Below are 15308 nucleotides of genomic sequence, written 5' to 3'. Positions count from 1 at the left end.
TGGCTCTGTGTCCCTACCCAAATCTCATCTGGAATTGTAATCCCCATAATCCTCATTAGTCAAGGGCAGGACATGTTAGGAGGTGATTGGATCATGGGGGCAGTGTCCCCCATACTGTTCTTGTGATAGTGAGTGAGTTCCCATGAGATCTGATGGTTTTATAAAGGGCTCTTCCTCCTTCACTCATTTGTGTTCTCTCGCCTGCCACCATGCAAGATATGCCTTTGCTTCTCTCTTGCTTCCTGTCATAATTGTAAGTTTCCTGAGGCCTCCCAAGCCATGTTTAACAGTGAGTCAATTAAATCTCTTTCCTTTATAAACTACCCAGTCTCAGGTATGTCTTTATAGCAGTGTGAGAACGGACTAATTCAGTGGCTCACACCTGTAGTCCCAGCACTTTGGGAGGCTGAGGCAGGCAGATTGCTTGAGCCCCGGAGTTTGAGGCCAGCCTGAGCAATATGGCAAAACCCCATATCTCAAAAAATTAGCTGGGTGTGGTGGCCTGTGCCTATAGTCCCTGCTACCTGGGAGGCTGAGGTGGGAGCATCACCTGAGCTGGGAGGTGGAGGCTGCAGTGAGCCATGATTACACCACTGCACTCCAGCTTGGGTGACAGAGTGGGACCCTATCTTAATAAATAAATAAATAAAAATAAAAAAATGGAGTAATTGTGGGTGATACACTTTAAAGTGACTCCCAATGAGTCACAGTTGTTCATAATCGCCTCTCCTTGAGTATTTGTGGCACCTGTGGTTTGTTTCTGGCCAATAGAATACGGCAAAGGTAACGGGATGCCGCTGCTGTGATGATGTGATGTTGTATGGCAAAGATAAATGGATGTATCATTAAGGTCCCTAATCAGTTGATTTTGAGTTAATCAAAAAGACTGTTCTGGGTGGGTCTGAATTAAAGGTGAAAGCCCTTAAAAGAGGAACTGGGACCCTCCTTGATGTCAGAGACACTCTTTACTTCTGGCCTTGAAGAAGCAAGTGGCTATGAGTCCTACAGCTGCAAGGAAATTAATCCTGGGGAGCTTGAAGGCAAATTTTTCCCCATTAAGCCTGTGATGAAATGCAGCCCAGCTGACACCTTGACTGCAACCTTGTGAGACCCTGAGTGGAGGAACCAGCTAAGCATTGGCATGCTCCTGACACACAGAAACTGTGAGACAATAAACGCCTGGTGTTTAAAGCCACAACATTTGTGGTAATTTGTTAGGCAGCAACAGAAAACTAATACACAGTTGACCCTTGAACAATGTGGGGATTAGGGGTGCTGATCCCCCATGCCGTAAAAAATTTGAATGTAACTTTGACTACCCCAAAACTTACCTACTAATAGCCTACTACTGACCAGGAGCCTTCCCTATAACATGAACAGTTGATGAACACATATCTTGTATGTTATGTGTATTATATACTATATTCTTACAATAAAATAAGCTACAGGAGAGAAAGTGTTAATAAGAAAAAAGGAAGAGAAAATATATTTACTATTCATTAAGTGGAAGGGGATCATCATAAAGATCTTCATCCTCATTTCTTCATGTTGAGTAGGCTGAGGAGGTGGCAGAGGAGGGCTTGGTCCTGCTGTCTTGGGGTGGCAGAGGCGGAAGAGGTGGAGGAGGTGGAAGTGGAGGCAGGACAGGTAGACACATTTGGTGTAACTTTTATTGAAAAATATCCCCATATAAGTGGACCAGCACAGTTCAAACCCATGTTGTTCAAGGGGTCAACTATAGTAATAATCAGTTATCATCCATCCTGGTTTCTCAGCCCTCTATTAATGAGGGGTTTCCATCCCTCCTTCCTTTCACTCCCCTCCCCTCACCTTCCCTTCTCTCTTTTTCCCTCTCTTCTCCACCTTTATCCTCCCCTCTCTCTTCCCTCTTTCTCTCTTTCCCTCCCTCCCTTCCTTGACAAATGTGGTCAAGTTCTGTGGCTGTAACCTGGTTACTGCTTCCCTCAGTTGAGATGAACTCATTTAAGATTTATTTATTTTAAAATATACTTTATTTTTTGTAGAACATTTTCAGGTTTACAGGAAAATTGAGCAAAAGTACAGTTCCCATATATCCCCCACATGCACAGTCTTACCTATTATCAATATCTTGCACGAGAGTGACACATTTGTTACAATTCTTACACATCATTGTCATCCAGAGTTCATGGTTTACATTAGGCTTCACTCTTGGTGTTGTACATTCTATAGGTTTTGATGAACGTTTGATGACGTGGATCCACCATTACAGTATCATACAAAGTAGTTCACTGCCCTAAAAATCCTCTGTGCTCTGCCTATTTAACACCCTTCCAAGTCCCAACCCCTAGCAACCACTGATCTTTTTACTGTCTCCATCATTTTGTCTTTTCCAGAAATGTCATACAGTAGAGATCATACAGTATGTAGCCTTTTCAGATTGGCTTCTTCACTTAGTAATACGCATTTAGGTTTCCTCCATGTCTTTTCATGGCTTGATTGTGCATTTTTTTTTAGTGCTGAATAATATCTTACCATCTGGATGGACAACAGTTTATTTATCCACTCACCTACTGAAGGACATCTTGGTTGCTTCCAAGTTTTGGCAATTGTGAATAAAGCTGCTATAAATATCTGTTGCAGGTTTTTATGCAAACATTAGGTTTCAATTCATTTGGGTAAATACCAAGGAGCACGATTGCTGGGTCACATGGTAATATTATGTTTATCTTAGTAAGAAACTGCCAAACTGTTTTCCAAAGTAGCTGTACCATTTTGCATTCCCACCAGTAATGAATTAGCGTTCCTGTTGCCCCACATCTTTGACAGTACTTGGTGTGTAAGTATGTAGTGGTGTCTCATTGTTGTTTTAGTTTGCAATTTTCTAATGACATATGGTGTGGAGCATCTTTACTTCTTTTTTATATCTGAGACGATGGCCAGTGATGAAATCTGTTGTGATTTTCCTTCTTTCTATGGGGATCTGAGAGGTGGGCTTTCTCCAATCTCAAGCATGTACAAGATCTTAGGACAAGAAAGCATGATGTTAGAAATATACAGGCCATGTTCCCACTTCATTCCTATTCTTTATTGTAATATATACATTTTATCTGGGACATTATGTAGTGTAGAACTTATAATTCCAAATGAAGGAAGGATTATCACATGGTAAATTGACAAACAGTCTCTTAGGATACTCCCGGGGCAAGGTTCCTCAAGGGTGTCCTAGAATAGGGGTGAGCAATAGAAGTGACATCTTATAAAATCGCTTTGTTATAACTTGTATTTTCTAGTGTGCAAGGGGGAAAAGTCAGGAAATTAGGCTGTGTGGTTATTGTCTGCTCAAGCCTTTTCTTGCCAATGTCTTATTGCCCATGCTGGGGAGCAAGGTCAGGTGAAGGAACTGCCCAGTTAATATCAGCAATCAGCTAAGTTTTCCCATTGGGCTACAGAAACACAACCCAGACAACTGGATTGGTTAATCTGATCTTGGTGTTAAAGGACTATGGCAATAAATTACCTCCATTCTTTTGCAAGTGATATATTATTGCCCTATTTTACAGTTCCAAAATTTAGAAGTTACAAAGTGTCCAGAGCTCTGGCAGTGGTATAATTTAGTAGGCTGTACCATTTCATAGGGTTGCTCCAAAATAACAGTGGCTAAGCTTTGTGAAAAATGGTCCAACTCATGCTGCAAATGATGGTCTTGTTACTGGAGACATGAACAATTGATAATGGCTGGGGCTGGCTTTTCTCAGTTCTTTCTTCAAGCTTGAAAACAGACCATATAATTGTAGGTGGTCATATTTGCAAAAATGTCTGCAGTAAGGACACAACTCACCTGTTTACAATTAGAGCTTGTGGGCGTTAATGTTTTGCATGTTGAAAGTAGACTTTCTGTAAAACCCTTAGCTCGCATAAGGGCTTCAGTGCACATTTTTCTTGTTCATGGACATATTTTTGTTTCAAAGAGCCAGGTAAGTATGGTACATTGAACAAATATGTTTACTGTTGCTTCTTCTGAAAATTGCATTAAAATGATAAAAACGGAATTAAAAAGGCATAGTCCTACAAGGACAAAGAGAGTAGGAGGATATGCTCACTAAAAGTAACAACAATGGGGAGGCTCTAAGTCAGATGGATATTGGTCTCTGATTTTGCAGAAGGGAAAACCTACAGCCTAAGCTGGTCAAGAGGAAACCGAGCCACAGGCTGAACTGAGCCACAGCTTCTAGGAAGCCCAGGAATTGGTGTCATCAGCAACCTCGTGGAGGTGCAGGTGGGAGCATAAACTGGAGGACTGGTTGACAGTCTTCCTAGGAAGCAATAAGAACCCTTCCCAACCCAGTCCCTCCAGCAGAGGGAACACCAGGCTCAGCTGAAGGCAGAGGTCACAGCGATAACAAGTAATCCAGTAAGAGTCTATATATTGAACATGTGCTCCAGTGTTTCTCCTCCTCACCAGCCCAGTAGGTCATCCAATCCAGAAATCCCTCTCTGGAGGCTGCTGGTGCCCCTGCACCATGTTGGCCTGATAATGGCAGACGCAGGCTTTGGGTTGGGTAGACCTGCTCCTGTCTTAGATGTGCTGCTCACATAGCTCCCTAGCTGTGTGATTTAGAACAAGTTACTTAATTTCTCTAACCCTTATCTGAAATTGTGGGAAAGAAGAGCTTTTATCTTAGAGGCTTGTGAGGACTCAGTGAGGTGATGGGTATAAACATTCTAAGAAAAAATCCAACTATTTCTGAAAGCCATCACTTGGCCTCTGAATGACAGTAGAGAAATGTTTGCATTGCTCTCACCAAGAATCTATTCTTTCATCTGACTCTTTAGGATTCAGTCTAATAGATAACATAATAAATAATTAAGAGGACTTTTCTACCCCTCCCCTTAACAGCTGTAGTGGCCATATTTAAAATGTAGCCACAGTACAAACCTGGTTAGATGATTCCTTTTTAAACCAGTTTCAAATCAGTCTAATGAGATTTTTCTTTTAACTCCTTTCTTTTATCTCAAGGGTGCATCAATTTCACGTCCTGAATACTTTTTCAAAGACATAGCTTTGATTTGAAAACATGGTCATGATCCAGAACACATTTTATGTATTACTTGACTGTAAGATCTTTCCAGAAATCAGTCGCTCACAGACTCTGTGACATCTATTATTGAATGAACATCACTTCTACCTATATCTTGAAGAACGTCAATCTAAATTAAAATATGCCGAGTTTCTTAACAGCATCAACGGGTTTTCTAATTAACCTATGAATACTGTCAATCTGTTAATATAGTTCTCTTGTTCTTTTAGAAATGAGTTATATAACATTTCTTTTATTTACTCTAGCAATTTCAGAACTCAAGTGCTCCTTAGGGTATTCCAAACTTCCTTTCAAAAGTAAAGAAAATATGAGTAACATGAATTATTTCATCGTATTGACTGAAGACTTTTTGGCTTCTAGGATTTTTTTCATACCAGTAACTTGAACTTCATGCATGGCCCTTTCTGCAATGCCCCATGTCTGTAAGAGTCTATCTTATAAATTCTTGTGGTGAGGTGGATTCCTGAGGTTTGGTTCAAGGAGCATGTAGGCAGTAGCTTTTATGATCCTTAGTCTGGCTTGCTTAACAAAGTTGCTACAATATGTCTTTTCTCCCCAAGAATGGACCTCAGTGGGGGTGAGGTGGACGGTGGGGTGGCAGGGGGAGGGGATTCGATTAGCCACAATCCCGGCTTTATGGCACATTCTCATTATTGATCCATACACAGCTTTTATTTATTGTAAAATAATGGATATCTGAAGATTCACCATGCAACCCAATTAATAGAACATTGAAAGTGACTTCTGTTTTTCTTTGCCCTTCCCTATACGTTCCTCACGGGGTCTTCTGGGACTAACTCTTTTTTCTTTTCAGTTTTTTATTTCAATCTTTCATCGTGTTCTAAGATTCATTCATTTTGTAGCAAGTAGCTGTAGTGAGTTTTTACTGCTGGGTGTTATTTCACTCTGTGGCTGTAGTAGAATTTATGTATTTGTTTTTCTACCAAAAATGGGTACAAGCTGCATCTTAACCCTGGCCAACTCTTGGCAACACTAGAGGACAAAAAAGTAGGACAAAGCTTGTCATTGGTGCCTTTTGGTATATATTTCTACTCTTCCTTATTCTCTTCTCAGGGAATCATCTGAGCGTTCTGCTTGGCACATAGTCGACAACAATAAATGCTTGTTGAATATTGTAAGTGACATAAAATTTAGGGCAACTCCAGACAAATGAAAGGGGCTGCCCTGAGCACTGAATTGAAGCCTCGTCTTGGCTTAGAGGAAAGAGTGCTGTGATCAGTTATCAATGTCTACATGGATGGGGCCTGGGGAAATGGGTGTTTAGGAGCCACTTATTACCACCCCAGGTTTAATGGATTACCTTTCTCATGGACTTTAAAAACTCAGCTAGAGTCATGGGCATGCATTAAAAAGAAAGGGATAGAACTTCCATTGTGGAATTTCAAGTTTCAGTAAGTCTGGGTAGTCTCTCTGGATACTGGAGATGATCAGTGCAATTCCTGGTACTCTTAAACCACACTGTAACCTTCTTTTCTCTCCCTCCCTCCAACCTTCTTTTCTCTCCCTCCCTCCCTCCCTTCCTTCCTTCCTCCTTCCTTCCCTCCCTTTCTCTCTCTCCTTTCTTTCTTTTTCTTTCTTTCTCTCTCTCTTTCTCTCTTCTCTCTTCTATCTCTTTCTTTAAGACAGGCAGATCTCATTCTGTTGCCCAGGCCGGAGTGCAGTGGCACAATCATAGCTCACTGAAGCCTTGAGCTCCTGGGCTCTAGTGATCTTTCTGCTTCAGCCTCCTGAGTTGTTGGGATTACAGGCATGAGCCAACATGCTCAGCTTCCACGTATTTTAAACGTTGGTCCTGGTATTTTATTCTATGTTAAATATCTAATGTAAAAAAATGCACATTTTCCAGGAAATCATCTGTGGAAAAGGTGTTGTTTTCATCCCTATGGTTAAATGTAGATTTTCTGTTTAAAAGTAAATCTTTCACTTGTGAAGAATGGATATGATGACACTTAAAGTAATGTATTTTTAAGTTGTCTAGTTGTTTAAATGTAGCGATGAAAAATTAATCAGAATATTTCTAGCTATGGCCCCAAAGACCTTTTCCTGAAACTTTTATTTCTTTGTTTTCTTCTCATTCAAGTCTTGATAGCTTTAGTGATACTACCTCCAACTCTAGCCTCACTTTTAAATGGCTTATCATAAACTGTTAGAGCTGGGATAAATATCAAATATCATTTGGTTGAGTGTGTTTCAGATCATCACCTAAGGAGACAGCATAAAAGAACGATTTCTGGGCTCCATCCTTAAACTAATAAATCCGGTTACCTGGGTGGAAACCCGGGAGTGTGCATTTTATACAACCTCCCAGGTGACTGTGATGCTTATTAACATTTGAGAAACACTGATCTGTTATAAATCTTCTATAGTGGAGGAAACTGAAACAAAAGAAGTTAGGGACTTATCAAGGGTTGAACACTAACAAATTCATATGTGGGCAGTCACATGAGGTGAGGTTATAAGACAAAAATGAACGTTTGTTTTTTTATTTATGTGGTGGGATTTTAAAGGTCTTATTCTCAATCCCAAAGCCCCCAGGCTGTAAATGTGCCTAAAACTCCTGTAATCAGGAGTTAGTTGTTTCCTGTTACCCTGCGTATTCTTTTTTTTTTAAATGCAATGACTTGATGTTATTGGGGATCCCTGAAAAATCCTCTGCTATTACTGGGTCAGAATTCTTTTTGGGGTTCTTTTGAGAGCAAAGAAATTTGCCACTATTCTTATTCTAATTACACCAAGATCTATGAATCCATTTTCCAAAGATACTTAGATCTTGCAACATGGGAGAATAGTCACATCAGAATATTTACTTCTTCAAAATCTCTCTTTTTTTGGGAAATTTACTAGTTTGTTGTTTTATGATTTAGTTGAAGTACAGGGAGTCACCTGTCCAATATCATCTCAAATAATTAAAAGCCCTAAACAAAGGGAGAATAAAAAAACCTAGAATCTCCCATCCCTCCCCCCACCTGGATACTTGCTAGGCCAAGTCCATGGAAAATCCTCTGTATCTGTAATCTGAATAATCCAAGTAGGCTGTGTCAGCTGAATAATCCAGGACTATTCAGATATTTGGGGAAAAAATCATATTTCAGTAGTATGGGTTGACTTTTGCTTGAAACTATTGATTACAGAAAAAAGGGAGGTAAAAGTCTTTGGTCAAGGTCTTCTGATGCCTTGATACTTTACTGTGATTGATATTACATGTATTTACAGAGGCAAAGACCTAGAAGTCAGTCCTAATTTGGGTTAGTTCTAAAATACTCAGAATTAGTATTATATTAATACTATAACATGAATTCATTTTATCTGTGTAACTGAGGCAGGGGAATAAGGATGACTTGGACAGGCTCCCTGGAGCTGAAGAGTCTCCACACTGACCTATGATTGGCCCATTCCAGGACCTTCATTTGCATAAGTTGCCAAACCATATCAGCCTCTGATTGACCACAGGCCAAATCTGCACTCTAGCCAATGACTGGTTCATTCTAGAACCTTCCTTTGCATAAGGTGCCAAACCACATCAGTCTTGGATTGGCCATGGGCCAATTTACCTCAGCCTCTAGTTGGCTGTGAGCCAGTCCTTCATTTACATAGAGGGTACTTAAGCTTCCAAAGACTTCACTACCAGGGCTCTTGAGCCAATTGCTAGAGCCCGCTCTCATCTTGTGGAGTGTACTTTTGCTTTTGCTCCTTCCCTGCTTTCTGCTCTAATAAATCCACTTCTTCACTGCTCGTTTGTGTGTGTCATTCAATTCTTTGTTCAACACACCAAGAACCTGGACACTTCACGACTGGAACCCTTAATTAGGTAACATAATTAGGAAGGCACTGCTCTGGCTTCCTTAAAATGACCATATCAGCTTGTGAGCCTATCATAGCTTTTAGAAAAATAATATCAATAACATCAATCATAAAGTAAACCTGGGCTGGCCCATGATCCAACTGAATTTACCTGCATTATTTGTCATTATGTTACTATTCTAGTTACCAAAAAAATAACTTTCTTGGTTTCAGCATTCAGGAACAAACTCTAAAATATTCATATAGTTTTTGAATTCCAAAAATATTTCAAATCTAGAAAGGCTTATGCACTTTAATAACTGTTTTTCTTGAAATTGTGTATCTTTTTTCATCTATGTTGTGTTGTATCAGTAGTTTCTTCCTTTTTCATTCATGAATATTATTTTATGAATGTACCACAATTTGACTTATTAATGATTGCTGAACATTTGACTTGTTTCCAGTTTGAGCTACAGTGAACACAGCTGCTATAAACACTTAACTATAGGTGTTTGTGTGGCTATAAGTTTTCATTTCTGTTGGGTAAAAACCTAGGGGAATTGCTGGGCCACATGGTAAATGTATATCTACCTTTTAAGAAACTGCAAAACAGTTCTGCAAATTGATCTTCTCCCAGGCAGTATAATGTATCATTATACACCTGTATATGAGGGTAAATGAGGTACTGATCACCTCAAGCATTTATCCTTTGTGTTACAAACAATCCAACTATGCCATCTTAGTTATTTTAAAATCTACAATTAAAATTATTGACTATAGTTACCCTGTTATGCTATCAAATACTAGATCTTATTCTTTCTAACTACTTTTTTGTATCCATTAACCACCCTCCCTTCCCCTCACCCCCATATTACCCTTCCCCGCCTCTGGTAACCATCCTTCTACTCTATCTTCATGAATTCAACTGTTTTAATTTTTAGCTCCCAGAAATGAGAACACATGAAGTTTGTCTTTCCGTGCCTGTTTTATTTCACTTAACATAATGATCTCCAGTTCCACCATGTTGCAAATGACAGGATCTCATTCTTTTCTATGGCTGAATAGTACTCCATTGTGCACATGTACCACATTTTCTTTATCCACTCATTTGTTGATGGACACTTGAGTTGCTTCCAAATATTGGCTCTTGTGAATAGTGCTGCAATAAACATGGGAGTGCAGATATTACTGATTTCCTTTCTTGTGGGTATGTACCCAGCAGTGGGATTGCTGGATCATATGATAGCTCTACCTTTAGTTTTTTGAGGAACCTCCAAACAGTTCTCCATATAGTGGCTCTAATTTACATTTCCACCAACAATGTAGGAGGGTTCCCTTTTCTCCACATCCTCGCCAACATTTGTTATTGCCTGTCTTCTGGATAAAAGCCATTTTAACAGGGGTGACATCTCATTGTGATTTGAATTTCTCTGATGATCAGTAATGTTGAGCACCTTTTCACATGCCTGTTTGCCATTTGTATGTCTTCTTTTGGGAGATGTCTATTTAGATCTTTTGCCAATTTTTAAATTGGATGATTAGATATTTTCCTGTAGAGCTGTTTCAGCTCCTTGTATATTCTGGTTATTAATCCCTTGTCAGATGGATAATTTGCAGACATTTTCTCCCATTGTGTGGGTTGTCTCTTTACTTTGTTCATTGTTTCCTTTGCTGTGGAGAAGCTTTTTAACTTGATGTGATTCCATTTGGATGACTTTTTTTTTCATAGGAAAATGTGCTCACCTCCAGGGATGAGTTGTTAGCGGTGGTCAGACGTCTCTGAATGCGGTAGCCCTCCGGGAGTTGTAACTTCCTTAACGCTGCCGAGTCCGCTTACAGGTGTTTCTCCCTTCCTGCACCTAGAGCTGCTTGAGAATTGGGGCCGGGTCTTAGTCATCTTCGTAGTCTCAACTCCCAGCAGAGTCTGGGACAGCACAGGTTTCAACATGCATTGTTGAATTGAACAGCAAATCTCTCCAGTGGCCAGGATGGTGTGAGGGGAGCGAAAGCTCAGGTGGGTGTGGCCTACTCCTTTATGTCTCATTTTCTGTGGTAGCAAAGGCACCAATGGTCATGAATTTCATCTAAAAACACAATAAATTGAAGCACAGTGAAGGTTATCAAGGCGGTGGGAAGGTCCTACTAAAGACAGAGTATGAAGACTGTTGAAAACATAAAAATCAAGCATATTATGATTTTAAAAATGAAGAGTTATGAGGGGCTTGTTTGTAATACCATACCTGAATTGCCTCACCCCACACGTGGGCCTGGATATGGGTGGGAGGGGAAGGCAGTGTTGGAATTTTTAGCTGCTGCCTAACTCTCATTTGGGCTGAAATGCTCTGAGCCCCATGAAGCATGCGTGGTGAGAGGTCCTGATTCACGGAGCTCCTTCCCACAACATCAGTGATCCTGCGTCTAAACCATTCCTTGTCTGCTTCTTTTCTGTTTGTTGTTGTGGTTTAGCTGGGGAAAGTAAAATGTCTAATGGAAGAAAGTGGGCGGGTCACTCCTTCTTAACCAAGTCATCCAGCTGCTGGACTCTCCTAGAGATGCTTCCATTTAGCATGGAAAACTCTCTTTTTCATTCCTCCTTCCTCGCCTCCCCCACCTCCACTTTTATCCCCTAGAGCAAATTCAGGGCCTCTCTGAATTGGTACCACCTTACATTAATTGGCACTAATGCAAGTATTCACGGCTGTGCGTGGGATGCTTCTGAGTGCAAAATGGATCTGTCTGTGCCTGGGAACGGTTCTTTCACTTCAGGTGTGTAATTTACTGTTCTGTGAGATGCGTTCCCCGGGCGCCCCTGCTGCACCAAGCAGCACCTCAGCTGCTACTACAGAAGGGCTCAGCAACAGACGTTTGCTTATGGTCATAAATCTTAGCAGACACACCTGTACATGACCACAACATGCAGTTATAGAAACAAAGAGCTTCCCATCAAGCTGAAACTGATCCAGGAGGTGTGGGTGCCTTGGCAGCAAAGGGGGGCCATTACCAGGAGAGCCCAGGTGACCGTGGAGGAGCTCAGGGAGCACCCTAGAGGCGGCTGGGGGTTGGGCACAATGAGCTTTTGAGAGAGGCTGGGATTCAGAATTGCTGTCTGCTCTCATCCACTAATAAGCCCTGTGATTGCAGGCAACTCACCTTAAATTTCTGAGCTATGGATTTCTCAAATAACACTCCTGGAACTTAGATCTGTCATCTTAAAATTTGTTTTCTATTTATCTCACTTGTTTTATATTCCTTTTCTTCTCCTTTCTTGCCCATCTTTTGGATTATTTATGTGTTTAAAAATTATTCCTGGCTGGGTGCAGTGGCTCATGCCTATAATCCTAGCACTTTGGGAGGCCAAGGTGAGAGGATCGCTTGAGCCCAGGAGTTCGAGACCAGCCTGGATAATGCAGCGATACCCATCTCTATTTAAAAAAAAAAATTAGCTGGGTGTGGTGGCACGTACCTGTAGTCCAGCTACTTTGGAGGTTGAGATGGAAAGATTGCTTGAGGCCAGAAGTTTGAGGCTGCCGTGAGCTATGATCATGCAACTGCACTCCAGCCTGGGCAACAGAGAAAACAAAAAACAAAAATATTCCATGTCCCACGTCTATCAGCTATCAATAAAGGAGTGTATTAAGTTATACACTCCTTTACTGGTTATCCAAGGGCCCAGAGATTACAATAGCACTGCCTTATTAGACTCGAATATAAAGTTGCACATCTATTCCTGGACAACGCACACACCCTAAAAAGTCTGACTCTATTTACTTTCAATCCTGCCTTTTGTGCAGGATTTAATTCTAAATATATATAAGACCTCACAAAGTATCAGTCATTATTGACAGCCAGCATTCTTTTAGATTTACCCGCATAGTCATCCTTTCTCTTATTCTTCGTTTCTTTCTGTGTGTGATAGAACAATTGCCCCCACAAAGACGTCTCATTCTAATCTCTGGAAACTGTGAATATGTTAGGGGGAATAAAGGTTCCAGGAGGAACTAAGGCTGCTCATCAGTTTAGAGGGATTATCCTGGGCTGGCCCAATTAATCATCACTAGAAGCCTTAACTGTGGAAGACAGAGGCAGGAGAGGAGAAGGAGAGATGGCAGTGCCAGAAGGCCTCAGCTCAGCATTGCTGGCTTTAAAGATGGCGGACAGGACCTTGATCAAGGGAACACAGGAGACCTCTAGACCCGGTAAAGTCAAGAAACAGACTATCCCCTGGAGTCTCCAGAAGGGAATGCAGCCCTGTGGACACAGATTTTAAGCTCAGTGGGACCCATGTCAGAATTCCCATCTCCAGAGCTGTAAGATAATACACATTGTTTTAAACTATGATGTTTGTGGCCATTTATTACAGCGGCAAGTGGAAACTAATACTCTGTATTGAGGGGTGACAATGTACTAGCAGCCCTCACTCTGGGCGCCTCCTCTGCCTTGGTATTCACTCTGGCGGCGCTTGAGGAGCCCTTCAGCCCACCACTACATGTGGGAGCCCCTTTCTGGGCTGCCGAGGCCGCAGCCGGTTCCCTCTACTTGCGAGGAGGTGTGGAGGGAGAGGCGTGGGCCGGAAGTGGGGCTGTGCGCGGCACTCGCGGGCCAGCGTGAGTTCTGGTGGGCGCGGGCTCGGTGGGTCCCCACACTCGGAGCGACCAGCCCGCGCTGCCAGGCCCGGGTAGTGAGGGGCTTAGCAACCGGGCCAGCAGCTGCGGCGGTTGCTCCAGGTCCCTCAGCACTTCCGGCGCTGGGCTCAAATTCTTGCTGGGCCTCAGCTGCCTCCCCGCGGAGCAGGGCTCAGGACCTGCCCCCGCCATGCCCAAGCCCCCGCTTCTCTGCTTTGGGCTCCCGCGCGGCCCAAGCCTCCCGGACGGGCGCTGCCCCCTGCTCTGTGACGCCCAGTCCTATCACCCACCCAAGGGCTGAGGAGTACCGGTGCACGGTGCAGGACTGGCAGGCAATTCCGCCTGCAGCCCAGGTGCGGGATCCACTGGGTGAGGCCAGCTGGGCTCCTGAATCTGGTGGGGACTTGGGGAACTTTTATGTCTAGCTAAGGGATGTAAAGCCACCAATCAGCACTCTGTGTCTAGCTCAGGGTTTGTAAATACACCAATCAGTACTCTGTGTCTAGCTCAATGTTTGTAAATACACCAATTGTTACTCTGTATCTAGCTAACCTAGTGGGGACTTGGAGAACTTTTCTGTCTAGCAAGCACACTGTGTCTAGCTCAAGGATTGTAAATACACCAATTGGTACTCTGTATTTAGGTAACTCTCTGTCTAGCTAACCTAGTGGGGACTTGGAGAACTTTTCCGTCTGGCACTCTGTGTCCAGCTCAAGGATTGTAAATGCACCTATGAACACTCTGTCAAAACGGACCTATGAGCTCTCTGTAAAATAGACCAATCAGCTCTCTGTAAAATGGAGCAGTCAGTGGGATGTGGGTGGGGTCAGATAAGGGAATAAAAGCAGGCTGCCCGAGCCAGAAATGGCAGCTGGCTCAGGTTGCAGGCTGTGGAAGTTTTGTTCTTTGGCTCTTTGCAATAAATCTTGCTGCTGCTAACTGTTTGGGTCCACGCTGCATTTATGAGCTGTAACACTCACTGGGAAGGTCTGCAGCTTCACTCCTGAAGCCAGCGAAACCACGAACCCACAGGGAAGAAGGAATAAACTCCGGACACACCATCTTTAAGAACTGTAACACTCACAGCAAGGGTCCGCGGCTGCTTTCTTGAAGTCAGCGAGACCAAGAACCCACCAATTCCGAACACAGTTTCTCTGTGTTTTCATGCAGAATCATTTTGCTTCTATCTGAAGAACTTGTTTTAGTCATTTTCTTTATGAAAATGTGGATCTGTGGTAATGAATTTTGTCAGATTCTGTTTGAAAATGCTTTTCTCATGGCTTCGTTTCTTTGGTTTGCAATTTTACTGATTTCTGCTCTTAATTATTTCCTTCCTGTTGCTTATGTTGGGTTGAATTTGCTATTCTCTAGTTTTACAAAATGAAAACTTAGAGCATTGATTGAAAACCTTTCTTCTTCCCTCATAAGCATTTAATGCTACAGACTTCTCTCTAAACAATGCTTTAGTTGCTTGCAACAAATTTTGATATACTGTAATTCTATTTTCATTTAGTTCAAAATATTAAGATTTTGTCTTTGACTCATGCGTAATTTAGAAGTGTATTGTTTATTTCCAAATATTTTGGAGTTTAATAGAAATCTTTGTTACCGATTTCTAGTTTGATTCCATTATGGTCTGAGAATATACTCTGTATGATTCCTATTCTTTTAAATTTGTTAAGGTTTGAATATGGTCTCTCTTAAGGAATGTACACTTGTAAACAATGTGTATTCTGCTTTAGGTCAATTTGATCAATAGTGTTGTTCAGCCCTATATTCTTACTGATTTTCTGTTTACTTGTTC

Source organism: Macaca fascicularis, chromosome 4 (genome assembly GCF_037993035.2).
Source record: "Macaca fascicularis isolate 582-1 chromosome 4, T2T-MFA8v1.1".
In the NCBI taxonomy this organism is placed as follows: Eukaryota; Metazoa; Chordata; class Mammalia; order Primates; family Cercopithecidae; genus Macaca; species Macaca fascicularis.
Note: the sequence above shows the minus strand (reverse complement) of the source record.